This window comes from Anomaloglossus baeobatrachus, unplaced genomic scaffold (genome assembly GCF_048569485.1).
Source record: "Anomaloglossus baeobatrachus isolate aAnoBae1 unplaced genomic scaffold, aAnoBae1.hap1 Scaffold_258, whole genome shotgun sequence".
NCBI classification, from domain to species: Eukaryota; Metazoa; Chordata; class Amphibia; order Anura; family Aromobatidae; genus Anomaloglossus; species Anomaloglossus baeobatrachus.
Window position 1 is genome coordinate 78,024 of NW_027442135.1, and position 21,799 is coordinate 99,822.

General features: G+C 49.2%; 1 protein-coding gene across 3 annotated transcripts in view; it reads right to left on the reverse strand.

Annotated features, from left to right (window-relative positions):
* The window catches only part of LOC142263437 (uncharacterized), a 60,605-nt gene that overhangs the window by 31,997 nt on the left and 6,809 nt on the right, over nt 1–21,799 (reverse strand). The gene's annotated exons all lie outside the window — the stretch shown is intronic.

The following is a 21,799-nucleotide window of genomic DNA, read 5'->3' on the forward strand; positions in this document are numbered from 1 at the left end:
ACTTGGGGTAACAACAGAATGATCGGATGTAGTGTGCACAAGCAAAAAAAAAAATGGAAAAAACCCACCCTCCCCAGAAGTGATCTGTTTATGGCTGCATGTGGGTGGAGACGTGAACTGCCCAATTAACCCTAAAAAGCATATGTGACGCTCTGGCCTATCAGGTCGTCACAGGGTGTTGTGCAATCTGCCCCTCTCTACAGTATCCACACCTCCTTCGTTATGGATCCTGGTCCTTTCGAATTGCTAACAGCTTAGCCAATCAAAATCCTAGAAACACTTTATACCGTACCCACCAGACACACCATTGGGGGGCCTGAAGGGAATAGGGCCGCCCAGATAGGGTGTTGGTGAGGAGAAAGTGAGAAAGTGACACTTAGAAGAAAGTGTGAAATGGAAGTGGAAGGAGAAGGAGGTGGAGGTGACTCTCTGAGAGGGAGAGGTCACCGGCCTGGAGCAGGGCTCCTGAAGTTACTAGGTGGCAGACGTTGGTCTGGGCCTGGTAGGAGCTGGAACCCCGGTCGCAGGGGAACATGTCAAGGGGCACGGACTGCCGAGGAGGGCAGCCGGCAGCCTTGAGCCATCACTGGGCAGGGGCCAGGGCATGACGAGGTATGTGGACCCTAGGCCGGGAAGTAGCTTCACGCGTTCAGGTAATTTGCCAGACAGTGGTGAAGACTTTAAGATTCATCCCCAACCCACTCCAAAACCGGGGTACTAGCACACCGATGGGATAGGACTTTCCCAATACAGTCCAAAGAAATCCTACGCGTGAACCCTGAGAGCAAGCTCACTCCGTTAGCCATACGGGTGAGCGGGATCCGAAAAGTTTTATGCTTTAAGCCCGCTTTACACGCTACAATATATCTTATGATGTGTCGGCGGGGTCACGTCGTAAGTGACGTACATCCGGCATCGTAAGGTACATTGTAGTGTGTGACAGGTACGTGCGATTGCGATTGAACCTTAAAACGTTCATCGCATGCATGTCGTTCAATTCCTAAAAATTGAACGTCAGATTGTTCATCGTACCCGGGGTAGCACACGATGAACGATGAACAGATCTTACCTGCGTCCAGCTGCTCCCGGCCAGCAATGCGGAAGGAAGGAGGTTCATCTCAGCCCCTCCACTTCTATTGGCCGGATGCCACGTGACATCGATGTGACGCCGAACGTCCCTCCCACTCCAGGAAGTGGACGTTCGAAGTGTGATGGGGGTTAATCGTTTGTGCGGCACATTCAACAAATTGAATGTACCGCACATACGATGGGGGCGGTTAAGATCGCATACGATATCATATGCGAAATCGTAACATGTAAAGCAGGCTTAACTGTCCAACTAGAGGAAATCAAGTGCCAAGGAAAGGCCACAGGCTTACAGCAACACCAAGGGCACGGACCCAAGCGTGCTCCCTCCAAGCTGCAGTGGTGCTCACAAATCTGGTTTACAAGCTGTCGGTGTTATTATTCCTGGACTGAGTGAGTACACTGAAAGCCCCCTTTTCCTCTACTCAATGGCACCCCAATCACCAACAATCCAACGGGCCCCGGGGCACAAACCCCCTACCCACGGAGGGGTTAAACATCCTGCTGCTCCACCATCGCCACCGGGCTCCCCAACAGTAGCAGTGGTCTCCCCCATTACCACGCACCGAGCTTACACATCTCCCCTGTACAAATCTCCCCCTCTCTTCCCGTAACCGGAAGTTCCCAGAGGGCCACGGTCAGCAAGGGAGTGCTGCGAAAAGACCAAGGTGGCGCGCGGAGATGTCGGTTCCAGACGATGGGAGTGTGGCGGTGCTGCCTCCGCCCGACCAGGGTAATGATGGCGCATCGTACGCCGCTCCAGTCGCAAGAGGCAGCGGCACCGGGACCTGAAGCAGTTGTCCCCATAATGCCGATATCATTGCCGTATGTATGCCTGGCTCCCACACTATGACGGCCGATCAGATGCGCTGCAAGGATTTAAGAGGAAAATCTGTAACATTCTGGATATGTATGCCTTAAACGGGCGGCAGCGGGCCTCGGTGGTACTGGGACAGCTGACCGATGCTGCCGAGCTAGAAGTGGAGATGTGGACTGAAGCAGACCGGACATCAGTGACCACCATTTTCAGGAGACTGGGAGCTGCATTTGAAACCCGCACAGAAGCGGAGCTGAGAATGAGGTTCTACAGCTGCAAGCAACGGCCCCAGGATAGTGTGACGCCCTGGACTAGCCAGGTAGTCACAGGTAGGCCCTTGCACAAACACCCGTGCCCTAAAAAGGTGTCATCAGCCACCCTTAAAACCCTAGTCACCTCCCTCAGGATTTGATGTTCACACCAGGGGGGCAGAGCCAGGTGGTTGGCCATGAACACTGAGGAGTTCACAGCCCCTGAGGCAGGAAAAACAGTTAGATTAGTTTGAGGAGTGGAGGAGTGAAGTACAAGTGCAGAGGCAGACTGTGCCCAAGTCTGCCCCAGTCTAACTCCGGGTGTCTGGCTCGGAGCCCAGTCACCTATGGCTAGGAGGCAGACGGTGGCCTCAGCCTGCAGGAGTCGAGAAGACAGCTCGGTGGAACCGTAAGGGTCCGGGGACAGGATAGTGGCTCGCCGGTACCGAACCGGGGAACCGTCTGGAAACTGGAGCACAAAGGGGGTACTCAGACCCTGAAACGCGGTCCCGTTTTAAACATAGACAAGGCCGAGAACTTGCAGACCACCCAATAACTTTTGGGCTTTGTAAAAAGCCCCTGGAACACCTTTCATGTCTACGGTTTCCGGAGAGGCTGGTTGGACGAAGGGCCTGCTGTATAGTCGGCCGAGGTCCCGTCACCATGGCAACCGGTGACAACCCTCCGGGTCCAGGGGTCCCCTGGACGTGGGACCTCTGAGAGACTGCCGGGTATGGAACTTTGTACCCGGCCCGTTGTGGGCAATACCCGGACCCGGACCCGATTCCTGGACTGGGTAAGAGGGGTGCTGACCTGTTCTTAGAGGCAGCATCAAGGGGTAGGTTTGCTTGGGTGGGCAAATGAAAGGACCCATTCCCATTTAATAAAAATGTTTTATGTTTGCAACGTTAAAGTAACATGCCCCCCGTAAGGGATGATTTCCACACTTGCTTATAATGTAAATAATGTTATTATACTTGTATCTGTTTTTCCCGTTTATCTTTTGCAGTTACAACAAAAATAAACCGGTGGTGGTCGGACAGCCCGCGGACGGTCTGTATTAAACCAAGGGGGAATGTGACGCCCTGGACTAGCCAGATAGTCACAGGTAGGCCCTTGCACAAACACCCGTGCCCTAAAAAGGTGTCATCAGCCACCCTTAAAACCCTAATCACCTCCCTCAGGATTTGATGTTCACACCAGGGGGGTGGAGCCAGGCGGTTGGCCACACCCACCGAGGAGTTCACAGCTCCTGAGGCAGGAAAAACAGTTAGATTAGTTTGAGGAGTGGAGGAGTGAAGTACAAGTGCAGAGGCAGACCTGTGCCCAAGTTTGCCCCAGTCTAAGGGCGGCTTTGCACGTTGCAACATCGCACGTGCGATGTCGGTGGGGTCAAATTGAAAGCGACGCACATCCGGCGTCACTTTCGACATCGTTGTGTGTAAATTCTAGATGATACGATTAAGGAGCTCAAAAGTGTCGTTATCGTATCATCGGTGCAGGCTCCGACTTTTCTATAATTACGCTGCCGCGACAGGTACGATGTTGTTCGTCGATCCTGCGGCAGCACACATCGCTGTGTGTTACGCTGCAGGAGAGAAGAACATCACCTTACCTGCCGCCGGCGGCTATGCGGAAGGAAGGAGGTGGGCGGGATGTTTACATCCTGCTCATCTCCGTCCCTCCGCCGCTATTGGCCGCCTGCCGTGTGACGTCGCTATGACGCCGCACGACCCGCCCCCTTGGGAAGGAGGTGGGTCGCCGGCCAGAGCGACGGTTGCAGGGCAGGTGAGTGCATGTGATGCTGGCATAGCGATACTTTTCGCTACGCCAGCTATCACAAGATATCGTACCTGCGACGGGGGCGGGGACTATCGCGTGCGACATCGCAGCATCGGCTTGCGATGTCGCAACGTGCAAAGCCCGCCTAACTCCGGGTCTCTGGGTCGGATCCCAGTCACCTCTGGCTAGGAGGCAGATGGTGGCCTCAGCCTGCAGGAGTCGGGAAGATGGCTCGGTGAAACTATAAGGGACCGCGACAGGGTAGTGGCCTGCCGTTACCGAACCGGGGAACCGACTGGAAACTGGAGCACAAAGTGGGGTACTCAGACCCTGAAACGCGGTCCCGAAACTACCAGATCCCGTTAATTAACTGATTGAGGTCTGGACTTTAGGTCCTTTCCCACCCAAGTCCCGACTGAAGACAACAGCTCACCGAAAAGGGATAAAAAGCCACCGCTCAGGCTAAGAGATCCAAAGGGCCAGCGTCTGCGGGCAAACGGGCTCTCCCGACACATAATCCCGGGGAGCGAGCTCCCGTTGCTGAAGCACGGGTTGTCCATAGCTACACAGAAGGTGCAGGAGAAAGGCGGAGACCACCAACCCGCCTGGGGGACCAGACGCAGCCGGCTGCGGGCACCGACCACCATCTTTTTGGTTTACCAGAGACTCTTGTGCATCTGTAATAGTGAGTACAACTGTGCCCTGAGGCCACGCATCGCCCTGCACCGCCAAGCACCGATACCTCACACCAAACGGGTCCAGGGGCCATCTCCCCTGCCCACGGAGGGGTTAACACCAAAGCTGCACAACATCTCCCCCAGGGTCCTAGTGAACAGCAGCGGTGGTGTCCACATTCAGCACAACCCGTCGGTGGCGTCACGAACTCTAACAACAAACACCATGGCCCCAGCCGTAACCCTAAACCCCCTTCAAAACGTCAGCCCCTTTCAGAGCGAAGTAACTCCCGGTCCGGAGGCGCTCGAGCCACTGACAAACGAGTCCGGATCCGAGCGGCTCGGCTGCAGCCGAGCGCGGGGCAGTACAATAACATCCGAGATTACGCCTTGAGATTGCAAGCAGCGCTGCGGACCCTGAGACTGACCAACGATATCGGAGAGCCGGAAGGGAACAAGATGCTAGTGGAGCAGTTCCTAAAAGGCCTCGGGTCGGTGGAGGACCGCAAGCAGCTCCGGCTTTGGGCTTTGGAGCACCCTGCTTTGCACTTTGCTATCCTGAAAGAACGGGCAATCAAGGCCCTACAGCCCCCAGAGGCTCCTGACTCCCCACTCCTTGCTTGGCAGGCCGATGCCTCCCCAGCACAAGTAAAGCCCTCTGCCCTGGCCCTGCCTGCAACGACTCCCTTAACAGCAACTGGGAGAGTAGTACCCGATTTATCTACCCAAGTGCAACAACTAAAGATGTCGCCTGGATTCTGGAAGCCATGCAACTGAAGTCAAAGACCATCCCGTCGAGAGAGATCCAACTGGCGGATTGCCCAGAGGACGTCCCCTCGATGAGAAAGCGGACCTCAGCGTACAGAGAACGAGGCGGTGACCGGTATGATCCACCTGTTTGTTATAAATGTAACAAGACCGGCCACTACACACGAAGCTGTCCTTTAAACGGGCAGGCCCTGGGGCCAAGGGCCAATCCCCAGGAATAAATTGCCAAGGCCCAGCAGACTGGAGAGAGCGGTATGTCAGGGGACGGCCCATCGTCTCTATTATATTGGATGGGATCCCTACCTCTGCACTTCTTGACACCGGCTCACAGGTAACAACTATCCCTTATGTACTCTATAAGAAGTTCTGACTTGATGATGACTTGATGCCCCCAGACGACGGTTTGACCATCTATGCTGTCAACGGGTTACCTGTGACTCAAATTGGGTTCAAGGAGGTGACTGTAAAAGTGGGCCGCGTAGAATTAGTCAGACAAGGCCTGATAGTATTACAAAATGACCCTAGTGATCGGAACCCGAAGATCATTTTAGGAACAAATGTCATTGAGAATTGCATGGGTGAAGTGTTGTTTTTGCTTCAACAGCTGTCTGAGACTGCAGGAGCAGGGCGACAGAGGGTCCTGCAACGTGAGATCTGAGTTCTCCTGCAGTGACAACAGGTAAATCTCTCTGGAGGTGAGATAGGTGGTGTACGGGTAATGGATGCAACCCCCCTAGTAGTGCCCCCACAAAGTGAAATGTTGATATGGTGCAGAGCAGCTATAGACTCCCGGGGACAGGGTTACCAAGCAGTGGTAGAACCCCTACACTCAGAACATTGGCCCACTGTGTTCACGGCCAGATGGGTAGTGGATGTCCAGAAGGGGAGGGTGCCCGTGCGCGTGCTAAACTATGGGGAAGAGGAGGCCACATTGCCCCTCTATGCCATCATAGCCAAGCTGTTTACAGTAAATGCAGATGACATTCATGCAACAGGGTCTTCAGGAGAGCAATGTCAACATCCTGGCGCTGATCCCCAGGGTCCAGTAGAGAAGGGGTGTCAGGAGCTACATGTGGGCACCGACTCTACACCCGCACATCACAAACAAGGGGTCTACAGGGTGGTCAAGGAATATGAGCAGGTCTTTAGCAAGCACCCATTGGATTTTGGGTGAATTAAGGGGGTACAACACCACATAACCACTGGCACGCACCCACCTATCAAAGTAAGGTACAGGCCTATACCACCTGCCCATTATCAATGTGCCAAGGACATGCTCAGAAGTATGAAAGAAGCAGGAGTGATCCGTGATAGCTGCAGTCCGTGGGCCGCCCCACTGGTGCTGGTAAAGAAGAAGGATGGGACCATGAGGATGTGCGTAGATTACCACCAGATTAACAAGATTACCCATAAAGATGCCTACCCTCTGCCCCGCATTGAGGAGTCATTAGCCGCTCTAAAGTCCCAACGTACTTTTCCACCCTTGACCTTACCAGCGGGTACTGGCAGGTTGCAGTTGCCGAGGAAGACCGGGAGAAGATCGCCTTTGCTACCCCGATGGATCTATGTGAGTTTAATAGTATGCCATTCGAGCTGTGCAATACATCCAGGACATTCCAGAGGTTAATGGAGTGCTGTTTGGGCCATTGTAACTTTGAAACCGTCTTGCTGTATCTGGACGACGTTATTGTTTACTCCAAGACCTACGAAGCACACTTGGAGCATCTGGCCGAGGTGTTTGAGGCTCTGTTCCTTGTACGGAATGAAGCTCAAGCCGTCCAAGTGTCACTTGTTGAAACCGAAGGTGCAGTACTTGGGGCATGTGGTGAGTGCTGAAGGTGTGGCCCCGGACCCCGAAAAGATCACAGCCATCCAGAATTGGCCACGGCCCACTACAGTCAGAGAAGTGCAACAGTTCCTAGGCCTGATGGTGTACTACCGGAGGTTCGTGAAGGGGTATACCCAAATGGCGGCCCCCTTGCAGAATCTCCTGGTGGGCCAGGCTGCACACGGTAAATCCTTGGGGCCTCCGTTCAAATGGGGCGCGGAACAAGAAGATTCTTTCAAGAGGATGAAGTCCGCCCTAACCGGGGAAGAAATCTTGGCTCATCCCGATTATGGCCTCCCCTTCGTGTTGTACACTGATGCCAGCAATGTAGGGCTGGGAGCCGTTTTGTCCCAAGTACAGAAGGGCAAAGAAAAGGTGATTGCTTATGCCAGCCGGAAGCTAAGACCTACGGAAAAAAATCCAAAGAATTATAGCTGCTTCTAATTGGAATTTCTGGCACTTGTCTTGGCGGTAACTGTACAGTTCAAACATTACCTCGCTGCTGCTAAGTTCACGTTGTACACTGATAATCCACTGACTCATTTGGATACAGCAAAGTTGGGGGCTTTGGAGCAACGATGGGTCGCACGACTGGCCAACTACGATTTTGTTATTAAGTACAGGACTAGCCATAAGAAAACTAATGCAGACGCCCTATCCCGGATGCCTCACTTGTCCAATGATGGTGGAAATGAAGAGGACCTGGAAGAGGTCAAGCTACCTGCATTCCACCAGCCTCCATGGGAGGAACAATCCAGATCCAGTGCCCGACAACAAGAGATGACCTGTAATCCGTTGCCCCACAATGGCTGGCTGGAGGCTCAGGATCGAGACCCAGCGATTAAGTTAGTCAAAGTACTGCTGACCAGACCTGATGCCCGTCTTGGACCAGTCGCTCCAGAAGAGGCGAAGAAGTTGTGGCAAGATCGGAGTCGGCTTTACCTGCATCAAGGTAAATTGTGCATTAGTCGGACCAACCCCAAGACTCATGAGAGAATCTGCCAGATCGTGGTCCCTAAAGGCTGCTTTACACGAGACGATCTATCGTGCGATAGATCGTCGGGGTCACGGTTTTGTGACGCACATCCGATGTCGCTTGCGACGTCGGCCTGTGTGACACCTCCTAGCGACGCAGTATCGCTCAAAAATCGTGAGTCGTGTACTCGTCGCTAGGTTTCATAAAATCGTTTATGAAACATGGCGCCGGTTGTTCATCGTTTCCGTGGTAAACCGTGCATCGCTTACCTGCTTCCCGCGGCTCCCGCCGGCTATGTGGAAGGAAGGAGGTGGGCGGGATGTTTACATCCCGCTCATCTCTGCCCCTCCGCTTCTATTGGCCGGCGGATGTGTGACGTCGCTGTGACGCCGAATGTCCCTCCCCTTCAGGAAGTGGACGTTCGCCGCCCACAGTGAGGTCGCTCAGCAGGTAAGTACGTGTGACGCGGGTTTCACAACTTTGTGTGACACGGGCAGCGATTTGCCCGTGACGCACAAATGACGGGGGCGGGTACGATCGATCGTGAAATTGCACAATCAGTTGTCCCGTGTAAAGCAGGCTTAAGTCAAATGTCCCAGTGGTGCTGGAGGCATATCATGACGGAGCCGGGCACTTCGGGTGGAAGAAGCTGGAGATGATGCTGAGAAGCCGTTTCTACTGGATAGGAATGAGAGACTCCATAGAAGCCTGGTGTAGAAATTGCAGTCCCTGCGCCTTGAGAAGACAAGATGGCACTAGCCAGTGTGCACCCCTCCAACCGATTGACACTAAACAACCTCTAGAGATTGTGGCTCTGGACCATGTTAAATTGACCTCCAGCAGATGTGTGTACACGTATGCGCTCACGATAGTTGATCACTACTCCTGCTTCCTGGTGGTGGTGCCCGTGAAGGATTTGACTGCCAACACAGCAGCAAAGGTGTTCCAGGCCCATTTCTGTAGGCCGCATGGGTATCCCGACCGAGTTTTGACGGACCAGGGTCCTGCGTTTGAAGCCGAGATTTTTCAAGAGTTCTGCAGCCTATATGGGTGCAAGAAGATCCGCACCACACCTTACCACGCACAGACAAATGGGATGTGCGAGAAGATGAATCATCTGGTAATTAATTTGCTGAAAACCCTCCCTCTTGAAGAACGGAATCGGTGGCCCGAAAAGCTGCCAGATTTGGTTGACATTTATAATAAAATTCCAGTAGGATTGACCAAGTGTACCCCAGCCTACCTGTTGAGAGCCCGCCTGGAAGACTCCCGGTAGATCTAGAGATGGAGGTAGAGTTGCCTGAAACTTACGCATCCGGAGAAGATTGGGACTCACGTCGCCAAGCTCTGTACAAACAGATCCAGATGTACGTTGAAGAAAGTTTGGATCAGACCTGGGAGCGGCAAGAGAGGAATTTTAATAAGCAAGCTAAGGCAGCCCCCTTCGCCCCTGGTGAAATTGTATTAAAAAGAAAGAGGAAACAACACAAGTTGGAAGACCAGTGGGAGAAAGAGCCGTATGTGATACAGCCGTCCAATTTCGATAATCAGAAGACTTGTTTGATTAGCAAAGACGATGGACGAACTACAGCTACAGTGTCCAGAGACCACCTGAAGAAGTGCCCAGAACCTTTGAAAAGAGCAGAAGAGCCTCAGTCCCAGTCTCCAGTGGTGGAAAGAAGGAAGAAGGTGATCCACACGATCCTAGGTGATTTTCCAGAAAATTGGCCGATGCAGAATGGAGCACTAATAGTCCCTGTGTTAACATTCCCACAACCTGTGGAAGAACCAGAGCAGGAAAGACTTACTGACACTGCATCCACTCCAGCATCTAGAGTATCACCAGTCCCCTTGACACGTACACGTAGGATCCTGCCAGTTACACCTAGCATGGAGGGAGAGGGACGTGTAGAGGGTGTGGAAACTTCATTAGAGAGGAGCGAGAGCCCAGAGTTAAGGAGGTCAACCTGTGCAAACTTTGGGCAACCTCCATGGAGGTACAGAGAAGAGTGTTAAAAAAAATGTTACAGTACCAATAGTTACGATGCCATAGAATTGTTATTTATCGGTGCTTTCGTTTGTTATTTTCCATAGTTTGTTATTTTCCATATAGAAAATGTTAGTAAATGAGTGCCTAATCAACCAGTTTTAATGAAATGAGTGAAAGTTACCTGATTTGCAAGAAAAATTGTTGAAAAAGTGTACAACCGGTACATGGACTTCGTTAAAAGTTTTATATAGGTAAAAATGGACCATGGTCACAGGACTGGCGTAACCAACACAAACTTGTGTCTTGTATAATAGTTGTACCTCCTGTGCCAACCAGAGTTATCTGAAAGAAAACACCCGGGACCTTAACCTGGTCATGGACCCACCATAGGATTCCAGGGGAACAGGTTGTTTGGGTGGCGGGTTATTGGGATCCGGGACATTGGGACTGGAATGTCGCAGGAAGGGGCTGCAATGGAGTAGGTTGAGCCTCCGTTACCATAGAAACCGGTAGCGTCCCACCGTTGGGCGACGAACTCTTAACAATTTTTAGTAACGTTTAAGTAAAGTGCCTCCCCTATGTGGGATGGAACCTGTTAATAAAAGTGTGTTGTTTAAAATGTTCTTTTTCCCTTTTGCAGTTTAAAAACAAAAATAAACCTCTGGTGTCCTGTAGCTCGGGGACGAGCTACGTTTAACCAAGGAGGAATGTGACGCCCTGGCCTATCAGGTCGTCACAGGGTATTGTACAATCTTCCCTTCTGTACAGTATCCACTCCTCCTTGGTTACGGATTCTTGTCCTTTCGTGTTGCTAACAGCTTAGCCAATCAAAATCCTAGAAACACTTTACACCGTAACCACCAGACACACCATTGGGGGCCTGAAGGGAATAGGGCCGCCCAGATGGGGTGTTGGTGAGGGGAAAGTGAGAAAGTGACACTTGGAAGAAAGTGTGAAACGGGAGTGGAAGGAGAAGGAGGTGGAGATGACTCTCTGAGAGAGAGAGGTCACCGGCCTGGAGCAGGGCTCCTGTAGTTACTAAGTGGCAGACGTTGGTCTGGTAGGAGCTGGGACCCCGGTCGCAGGGGATCGTGTCAAGGTGGCAGCCGGCAGCCTTGAGCCATCACCGCGCAGGGGCCAGGACACGACGGGGTACGTGGACCCTAGGCCGGGAAGTAGCTTCACGCTTCCCGGTAATTTACCCGACGGGGGTGAAGACATCAAGATACAACCCGCTCTAAAATTGGGGTACTAGCGCACCGATGGAATAGGACTTTCCCAATACAGTCCAAAGAAATCCTACGCGTGAACCCTGAGAGCAAGCTCACTCTGTTAGCCACACGGGTGAGCGGGACCCGAAAAGTTTTATGCTTAAGGGTCCAACTAGAGGAAAACAGGTGCCAAGGAAAGGGCCACAGGCTAACAGCAACACCAAGGGCACGGACCCAAGCGTGGTCCCTCCAACCTGCAGTGGTGCTCAGAATTCTGGTTAACAAGCTGTCGGTGTTATTATTCCTGGATTGAGTGAGTACACTGAAAGCCCCTTTTCCTCTACCCAACGGACCCCAATCACCAACAATCCAGCAGACTCAGGGGCACAAACCCCCTAACCACGGAGGGGTTAAACATCCTGCTGCTCCACCATCGCCAACGGGCTCCCCAACAGCAGTGGTGGTCTCCCCCAGTAACACGCACCGTGGGTGGCGTCACGAACGTACACATCCTCCCTGTACATATCTCCCCCTCTCTTCTTTAATTCGAGTGTCCATGCAAACCCCTGGGTCCGAAGACCCCTCGAGCCATCCCGGCTCCGGATCTGAGCGGCTCGGCCGCTGGCACGGGGGCGGTACACATACCTGGGGCATCACAAGCCTGCTAGCAGAGCCGGCTCCAGGTTTTTGTGGGCCCTGGGTGAAAGAGTCTCCGTGGGCCCCATCCACACGTAGACATGCTCAGATACATACACATAGAGACATACGTACACATATATATTTAAAGAGAAATTCACAAAAACACATAAACAGACATAAATCTAGACACAGTCATATACACTAACATACATAGATACACATCATACATGCACACACAGACACAGAGATATTTCTAATATTGGGAAGCCGGCAACTGACTCATTCACCTCCCCGCAGGTCTCCATCCAGCTCCTTCTGGGCATGTGTCTGTGCCACGCTGATTGGTGGCCGTCACTAACAGACATGGTCGTACATAGAGCACACTAACACTGCTGCAAATATATCACAAGAGAGGCTGGGGACATACACATTACTGGGGGGAATACATATTACTGAGGAAAGAGGTATACAGCAATGGGTGGCATACAGCTCTAGAGGGGGCAGTGGCTCTGGGGTGGGGGGAAAAACAGCTATGAGGTGGGGGTTACATACAGCTCTGGGGGTATACAGCTTTGGGGTGCACGGGACATACGCTCTGGGGGGTATACAGCGCTGGGGTGGAGGGGACATACAACTCCTGGGTTATAGTAGTATGCAGCCCCCATACTCCTCCATATAGTGTTATGAAGCCCCCATAGTCCTCAATATAGTATTATGTAGACCCATGTAGCATTATGCAGCCCCCATATTGCACTATGCAGCCCCCATATGGCATTATGCAGCCCCCATATGGTATTATGCAGCCCCCATATGGCACTATGCAACCCCCATATCACATTAAGCAGTGCCCATATAGCACAATGCAGAACCATAGCATTAGGCACCCTCATGTAGTATACAGCCCCTATATAGCACAGTGCAGAGCCAGATAGCATTAGGCAACTTCATGTAGTATACAGCCCAATATAGCACAGTGCAGAGCCAAATAGCATTAGGCACCTTCATGTAGTATACAGCCTCTTATAGCACAGTGCAGAGCCAGATAGCATTAGGCATCATATGTAGTATACAGCCTGTGTATAGCACAATGCAGACCCAGATAGCATTAGGCATCCTCATGTAGTATACAGCCCCATATAGCACAGTACAGACCCAGATAGCATTAGGCACCCTCATGTAGTATACAGCCCGTATATAGCACAGTGTAGAGCCATATAGCATTAGGCACTTTCATGTAACATACAGCCCCATATAGCGCAGTACAGACCCAGATAGCATTAGGCAACTTCATGTAGTATACAGCCCCATATAGCACAGTACAGACCCAGATAGCATTAAGCACCTTCATGTAGTATACAGCCCCATATAGCGCAGTACAGACCCAGATAGCATTAGGCAACTTCATGTAGTATACAGCCCCATATAGCACAGTACAGACCCAGATAGCATTAAGCACCTTCATGTAGTATACAGCCTGTATATAGCACAGTGTGCTATATACACACAGTATCGCTCGACATCAGCAATAAAAACTCGATGTTGAAGTTGTTTTTTTATTTGGATTTTTTTTTCTGTTTTTTTACATGTTAACCCCTTAAGGACGAAGCCAGTTTTGTACTTAATGCCCAGGCTATTTTTTGCAATTCTGACCAGTGTCCCTTTATGAGGTTATAACTCTGGAACGCTTCAACGGATCCCAGTGAGTCTGAAATTGTTTTTTCGTGACATATTGTACTTCACGATAGTTATAAATTTAGAACGATATTTTTTGCTTTTAATTGTGCAAAAATCAGAAATTTGATGAACATTTTGCAGTTTTCAAACTTTTAATTTTTATGCCCTTAAACCAGAGAGTTATGTCACACAAAATAGTTAATAAATAACATTTCCCACATGTCTACTTTACATTAGCGCAATTTCTGAAACAAAATTTTTGGAAGTTAGGAAGTTAGAAGGGTTCAAAGTTCATCAGCAATTTCCCATTTTTTCAACAAAATTCACAAAACCATTTTTTTAGGGACCACATCACATTTGAAGTGACTTTGCGAGGCCGAAGTGACAGAAAATACCCAAAAGTGACACCATTCTAAAAACTGCACCCCTCAAAGAACTCAAAACCACATTCATGAAGTGTATTAACGCTTAATTTGCCTCACCAGAACAAAAGCAATGTGGAATGAAAAAAAAATATATATACCGTATTTTTCGGACTATAAGACGCACCGGACTATAAGACGCACCCTGGTTTTAGAGGAGGAAAATAGGAAAATAAAATTTTAAGCAAAAAATGTAGTCATGACACACTGTTATGGGGCGAGCATATGCTGTTGACACTGTTATGGGGGTAATGTCCCCAAATTCTCTACTAAGGTGCCGCATCCTGGTAATGATCCTCCTGCCTTGTATATACAGTATATGTCCCTCATCCTGCTATATACCGTCATCCTACCATATGGCCGCATCCTGCTATATACTGGCATATGGCCGCATCCTGCTATATAACCCATCATGGCATATGGCCCCATCCTGCTCATAATATACCCCCATCCTGCTCATATACCCCCATCCTGCTTATAATATACCCCCATCCTGCTCATATGACCCCATCCTGCTCGTATGACCCCATCCTGCTCATGTACCCCCATCCTGCTCATAATATACCCCCATCCTGCTCATAATATACCCCCATCCTGCTCATATGACCCCATCCTGCTCATAATATACCCCCATCCTGCTCATAATATACCCCCATCCTGCACATATGACCCCATCCTGCTGATATGACCCCATCTTGCTGATATGCCCCCCATCCTGCTCATATGACCCCATCCTGCTCATATGACCCCATCCTGCTCATATGACCCCATCCTGCTCATATGACCCCATCCTGCTCATATGACCCCATCCTGCTCATAATATACTCCCATCATCCTGGTGTATGGCCGCATCCTGTGGCACATAAAAAAAAATAAACGTTCATACTCACCTCACCTTACCTCGCTCCCTGCAGCATCGCTCGTCCTCCAGTCTGTGTCAGCGGCAACGCCGCTGAGTGGAGCGATCCCCGTTACCCTGCTGCATCGCAATCATCTCCTGTGTCTGTACTGGCGGCTGCGTGTGGACACGTGCGCACAGCGATGACGTCATCGCTGTGCGCCCCGCTAGTCTCCACCCAGCCGCAGGCACAGACACAGGAGATGATCGCAATGCAGCAGGGTAACAGGGACGGCTCCACTCAGCGGCGCTGCCGCTGACACAGACGGGATGACAAGCGATGCTGCAGGAGAACGGTGAGTACTGTACACTGATTCCCTGCTCCCCGCGCTGATGATGATGCCCGGGGAGCAGTGAATACAGCCGCACATGATCACTCCAGGCCGTAGTTGCCAGGAGTGATCATGCGGGCCGGCTGTTAAACCCCCGCCCATCATCCCGCCCACCTGTCAGTGCCTGCTTCAGCGCTGAGGGATGATGGGCGGGGAATGGGCGTGCATATTAAATGAGCGGGTCCACGTGGTCACGGCAGGCTGCTACAGCCTGCTCGTGCCCCCGATGACCCGCTCCACCGCAGCACACACATTCCCCGCAGCCACATTCAGACCATAAGATGCACTCCCCACTTTCCCCCAACATTTAGGGGGAAAAAGTGCGTCTTATGGTCCGAAAAATACGGTATATATTTTACCTAAAAATGTTGCTCTTGCGCCAATTTATACACTTTTTGCAGAAGTAACACAACAAAATGGAACTCAAAATTTGTTACCCAATTTCTTGTGAGCGCGCTGATACCCCACATGTGGTCAGAAACCTCTGATTGGACAAATGGGAGGGCTCAAAATAGAAGGAGCAATATTTGAATTTTGAAAAGCAAATTTGGCTGAAAAAGATTGTGGGCACCATGTTGAATTTGTAGGGCCCCTGAGGTACCTAAACAGTAAAAACCTCCCACAAGTGAACCTATTTTGGAAATTAGACCCATCAAGGAATTTAGATATTTGGTGAGAACTTTGAATCCCCAGGGGCGTCACAGAATTTTATAACGTTGAGCTGTGAAAATAAATAAAATACATTTTTACCACAAAATTGTTACTTCAACCAAGTAGCTTTTTTTTTTGCAAGGGTATCAGGAAAAATGCAGCAAAAATGTATTGTGCAATTTCTCCTGAGTATGCTAGTACCTCATATGTGCTGGAAATCAAATGTTTGGGTGCACGGCAGGGCTCGGATGGGAAGGAGAGCCATTAGACTGCAAAATTGGCTGGAATCATTAGTGGGCGCCATGTCGCGTTTGGAGAGCTCCTGAGGGCCCGAAACAGTGGAGCTCCCCCACAAGTGACCCCATTCTGGAAACTAGACCCCTCAAGGATTTTATCCAGTGGTATAGTGAGCATTTTAAACCCACAGGTACTTCACGGATTTTGATAACTTTAGGGTGTCATATCGAAAATTTTCATTTTTTTCACAAAAATCTTGCTTTAGCATCAAATGTATCACTTTTTCAAGTGGACCCCACAGTTATCCAATTTCTTATGAGTGCAGGGATACCCCACAAATCTGGAAAAAAAAACTCTGTTTGGACAAACAGGAGAGCTTGGAATGGACGGCGCACCATTTAAATTTTGGTAAAGCTGAGATAGATTGCGGGCACCATGTTGCATTTTCAGGGCCCCTAGGGTACCTATACAGCAGAAACCCTCCACAAGTGACCCCAATTTGGAAACTAGACGCCTCAAGGGTTTTACTCAGGGATATAGAGAGCATTTTGAACCCCCATGGGGAACACATATGATGCTCTAGCAGCAAATTTCTCACTTTTTGGCTATGTGCCCACGATCCGGCGATACTGAGTCTGTGGAGATGTGAGTGATGTCCATGACCACGGTCCAGGTTCAGGCTGCTGCTGACTTTAGCTCTATTCTCTTCGCAGAGAACTCTCATCTCCGCAGCATAAATTGACATGTTGCAGTACCAAATGTCAGTTTATGCTGTGGAGAAAATAAGCACCGTGGGTAGGAGATTTCTAAAACTCCTCCCACTGCACTTCTACTGTACAACGTAGCATTATGGACGTAGTGAAAACACAGCGTCCAAAACGATTGAAACCCTAATTGCGTTCACACAGCCTAAAAAGCTAGGATGGATGGATGGACAGACAGATATCAAACACATATATAATGTCCCAACCCCCTACATATTCTAAGCTGGCACCCTTTAGTGACTTTCATGTGGCACTAAAGGGTGACTAGACTTGTATTTAGCCAAAAAATAAATAAATAAAAAAAAAATAAATACGTGAGGTCCCCTCATTTTTGATAGCCAGCTCGGGTAAAGCAGATGGCTGCAGCCTGCAAACCACAGCTGGCAGCTTCACTTTGGTTGCTGATGCAATTTGGAGAGTGCCCAAGCTCTTTGTTTATAATTATTTATAAATAAATAAGAAAAAAAACATGGGGTCCACCCTGATATACAGTTAGGTCCAGAAATATTTGGACAGTGACACAAGTTTTGTTATTTTAGCTGTTTACAAAAACATGTTTAGAAATACAATGATATATATAATATGGGCTGAAAGTGCACACTCCCAGCTGCAATATGAGAGTTTTCACATCCAAATCGGAGAAAGGGTTTAGGAATCATAGCTCTGTAATGCATAGCCTCCTCTTTTTAAAGGGATCAAAAGTAATTGGACAAGGGACTCTAAGGGCTGCAATTAACTCTGAAGGCGTCTCCCTCGTTAACCTGTAATCAATGAAGTAGTTAAAAGGTCTGGGGTTGATTACAGGTGTGTGGTTTTGCATTTGGAAGCTGTTGCTGTGACCAGACAACATGCAGTCTAAGGAACTCTCAATTGAGGTGAAGCAGAACATCCTGAGGCTGAAAAAAAAGAAAAAATCCATCAGAGAGATAGCAGACATGCTTGGAGTAGCAAATTCAACAGGCGGGTACATTCTGAGAAAAAAGGAATTGACTGGTGAGCTTGGGAACTCAAAAAGGCCTGGGCGTGCATGGATGACAACAGTGGTGGATGATCGCCGCATACTTTCTTTGGTGAAGAAGAACCCGTTCACAACATCAACTGAAGTCCAGAACACTCTCAGTGAAGTAGGTGTATCTGTCTCTAAGTCAACAGTAAAGAAAAGACTCCATGAAAGTAAATACAAAGGGTTCACATCTAGATGCAAACCATTCATCAATTCCAAAAATAGACAGGCCAGAGTTAAATTTGCTGAAAAACACCTCATGAAGCCAGCTCAGTTCTGGAAAAGTATTCTATGGACAGATGAGACAAAGATCAACCTGTACCAGAATAATGGGAAGAAAAAAGTTTGGAGAAGAAAGGGAACGGCACATGATCCAAGGCACACCACATCCTCTGTAAAACATGGTGGAGGCAACGTGATGGCATGGCCATGCATGGCTTTCAATGGCACTGGGTCACTTGTGTTTATTGATGACATAACAGCAGACAAGAGTAGCCGGATGAATTCTGAAGTGTACCGGGATATACTTTCAGCCCAGATTCAGCCAAATGCCGCAAAGTTGATCGGACGGCGCTTCATAGTACAGATGGACAATGACCCCAAGCATACAGCCAAAGCTACCCAGGAGTTCATGAGTGCAAAAAAGTGGAACATTCTGCAATGGCCAAGTCAATCACCAGATCTTAACCCAATTGAGCATGCATTTCATTTGCTCAAATCCAGACTTAAGACGGAAAGACCCACAAACAAGCAAGACCTGAAGGCTGCGGCTGTAAAGGCCTGGCAAAGCATTAAGAAGGAGGAAACCCAGCGTTTGGTGATGTCCATGGGTTCCAGACTTAAGGCAGTGATTGCCTCCAAAGGATTCGCAACAAAATATTGAAAATAAAAATATTTTGTTTGGGTTTGGTTTATTTGTCCAATTACTTTTGACCTCCTAAAATGTGGAGTGTTTGTAAAGAAATGTGTACAATTCCTACAATTTCTATCAGATATTTTTGTTCAAACCTTCAAATTAAACGTTACAATCTGCACTTGAATTCTGTTGTAGAGGTTTCATTTCAAATCCAATGTGGTGGCATGCAGAGCCCAACTCGCGAAAATTGTGTCACTGTCCAAATATTTCTGGACCTAACTGTAGAAGGGTTAATAGTTATATTTCTTGATTTGAAATACTTTATTATTCCATTAGTACATCTGGTGTAAGTTCACGCCATTTTTCAGCCTTCAAGACAAGAAACAAGCTCAAGGATTATTATTGTCTGCTAAATGTTCTTCCTATCTCATATGCATGACTACATTTTTGTCATTGTCAAAGGTCATATGATCAACTTGTAAATTTCCACTCGAAGCCTTTTTTGCAATATCACATTGATCTGTAAATGGTATAAATTATCTGTGCATTGGCTGAATAAACAGAAAACTGATCATGCTCACATTAATGCAAGTCTTTTCTCCGAGCGCTGGATATTGATTAGGCCTGAAGAGGCCTAATTCAGAGGACCTCACTGGTGATCACATAAGCTGACTTTTGAAACAAAACAGAACAGCTATAACAGTTTATGTTGCCCAACGTGGAGCCGTGGCCAACCAGCCTATTCGGAAGAAGTTTTGGGGACTCTTGAGTAGAGATGAGCCACCCCCCTAGAGTTCGAGTTTGGTTCGTCGAACGGTGCCCCGTTCGACGAGCCGTTCGTCGAACCGTTTGTCGAACTCTCGAACCCCATAGGAAACAATGGGAGGCAATCACAAACACATAAAAACACCTGGAAAACACCCTCAAAGTTGTCCAAAAGGTGCCAAACAACTCCCAAGACAACACAAACATATGGGAAAGTGACAAGGACAAATACTCATACGAAAACTAAACAGCTGGACGAGGAAAAAGAGGAGGAGACACAGATATAGGCATGGCATGCCCTTCTAAAATCATGTAAAACACAGCAAGGGGACTCCAAGCAGACTCTCCCTTTTTTCCAAAAATTGGGCCCCACAGACACCACTTCAGTGGCAGCACTTGTGCCCCAGTTGCAAACTAGACAGCTTGATTTGCATCAAACATATTCAAAAATACACAAGCCTTAACTGTCCCCAGGATGGCACCGGGGTGGGTAGCAAAGTCTTTGCTCAACCATGACTTGTTCATCTTGGCTCATTTTTAAAAACACCGCAAGGGTTACTCCAAGCAGAGTCTCCCTTTTTTCCAAAAATTGGGCCACAGACACCACTTCAGTGGCAGCACTTGTGCCCCAGTTGCAAACTGGACAGGTTGATTTGCATCAAACACATTCAAAAATACGCCAGCCTTAACTGTCCCCAGGATGGCACCGGGGTAGGTAGCAAACTCTTTGCTGATCCCAGATCTGTTCATCTTGGATCATTTTTAGAAACACTGCAAGCAAGGGTTACTCCAAGCGGAGTCTCCCTTTTTTCCAAAAATTGGGCCCCACAGACACCCCTTCAGTGGCAGCACTTGTGCCCCAGTTGTAAACTTGACAGGTACATTTGCATCAAGCACATTCCAAATACACAAGCATTTACTCTCCCCAGGAGGACACAGGGGTAGTAAAGTCCTTGCGGATCCATGACTTGTTCATTTTGATGAACGTTAGTCTGTCCACATTGTCACTGGACAGACGCGTGCGCTTATCTGTTAGCACACACCCAGCAGCACTGAAGACACGTTCAGAGACAACGCTGGCAGCTGGACACGACAAGATCTCCAAGGCGTAAGTGGCGAGCTCAGGCCATTTTTCAAGATTTAATGCCCAAAATGAGCAAGGCTCCAGTTGCAAAGTCATGGCATCGATGTTCATTTGGAGATACTCCTGCATCATCCTCTGCAGCAGTTGACTATGTGTCAGACTTCTTGTCTCTGTTGGCCTTGCAAAGGATGGTGTATGAAAAGATTCAATAAAATTGCTGTCACCAGCACCAGATATGGTGCTGCTGGTACGGATAGACTGTTGATGACGAGACCGTCCCATGTTTGTCAAGTTACAACTGGGAGATTCACTCCGTGCACCCCTGGGGTTTGGTGGAAAAGCCGAGCTAAGATTGAGTAACAGCTTCTGCTGATACTCCTGCATACGTGCGTCCCTTTCTATGGCTGGAATTATTTCACAAAATTTAGACTTGTACCGGGGATCTAATAGTGTGGCCACCCAATAATCATCATCACTTCTAATTTTGACAATCCGAGGGTCATGTTGTAGGTAGTGCAGCAAGAAGGCGCTCATGTGTCTTGCGCATCCATGCGGACCAAGTCCTTGCTGTGTTTGTGGCATAGAGGTGCACTGCTAACCGTTCTTTCTTCCTCTGACATCTCCCCCCAACCTCTTTCAACTGAAATGTGACCAAGGTCTCCCTCATCTGCTGATTCTTCCATGTCCATGGACAGTTCGTCCTCCTTTTCTTCATGTTCTTCTGCACCTTCCTCAACATTTTGCCTGCTACCATGCGCCCTTGTTAATACCTCTCCCCCACCATCTCATGCCTGCCGGCTTGGTGATGATGAACGCCTGGACCTTGGTGATGTTGTTATCCCTTGCGCATATAAATCCTCATGTACTTCCTCCCCTTCCTGTTGAACCACCCCTGACTCCGAATAGTGTTTAGCGTGTGCTCCAGCATGAAAATGACTGGAATTGTCCTGCTGATAATGGTATTGTCAGCGCTAAACATATTCGTCGCCATGTCGAAACTGTGCAGAAGGGTGCATAGGTCCTTGATCTGAGACCACTCCATCAGGGTGATCTGCCCCACCTCTGCATCTCGTTGGCCCAGGCTATACGTC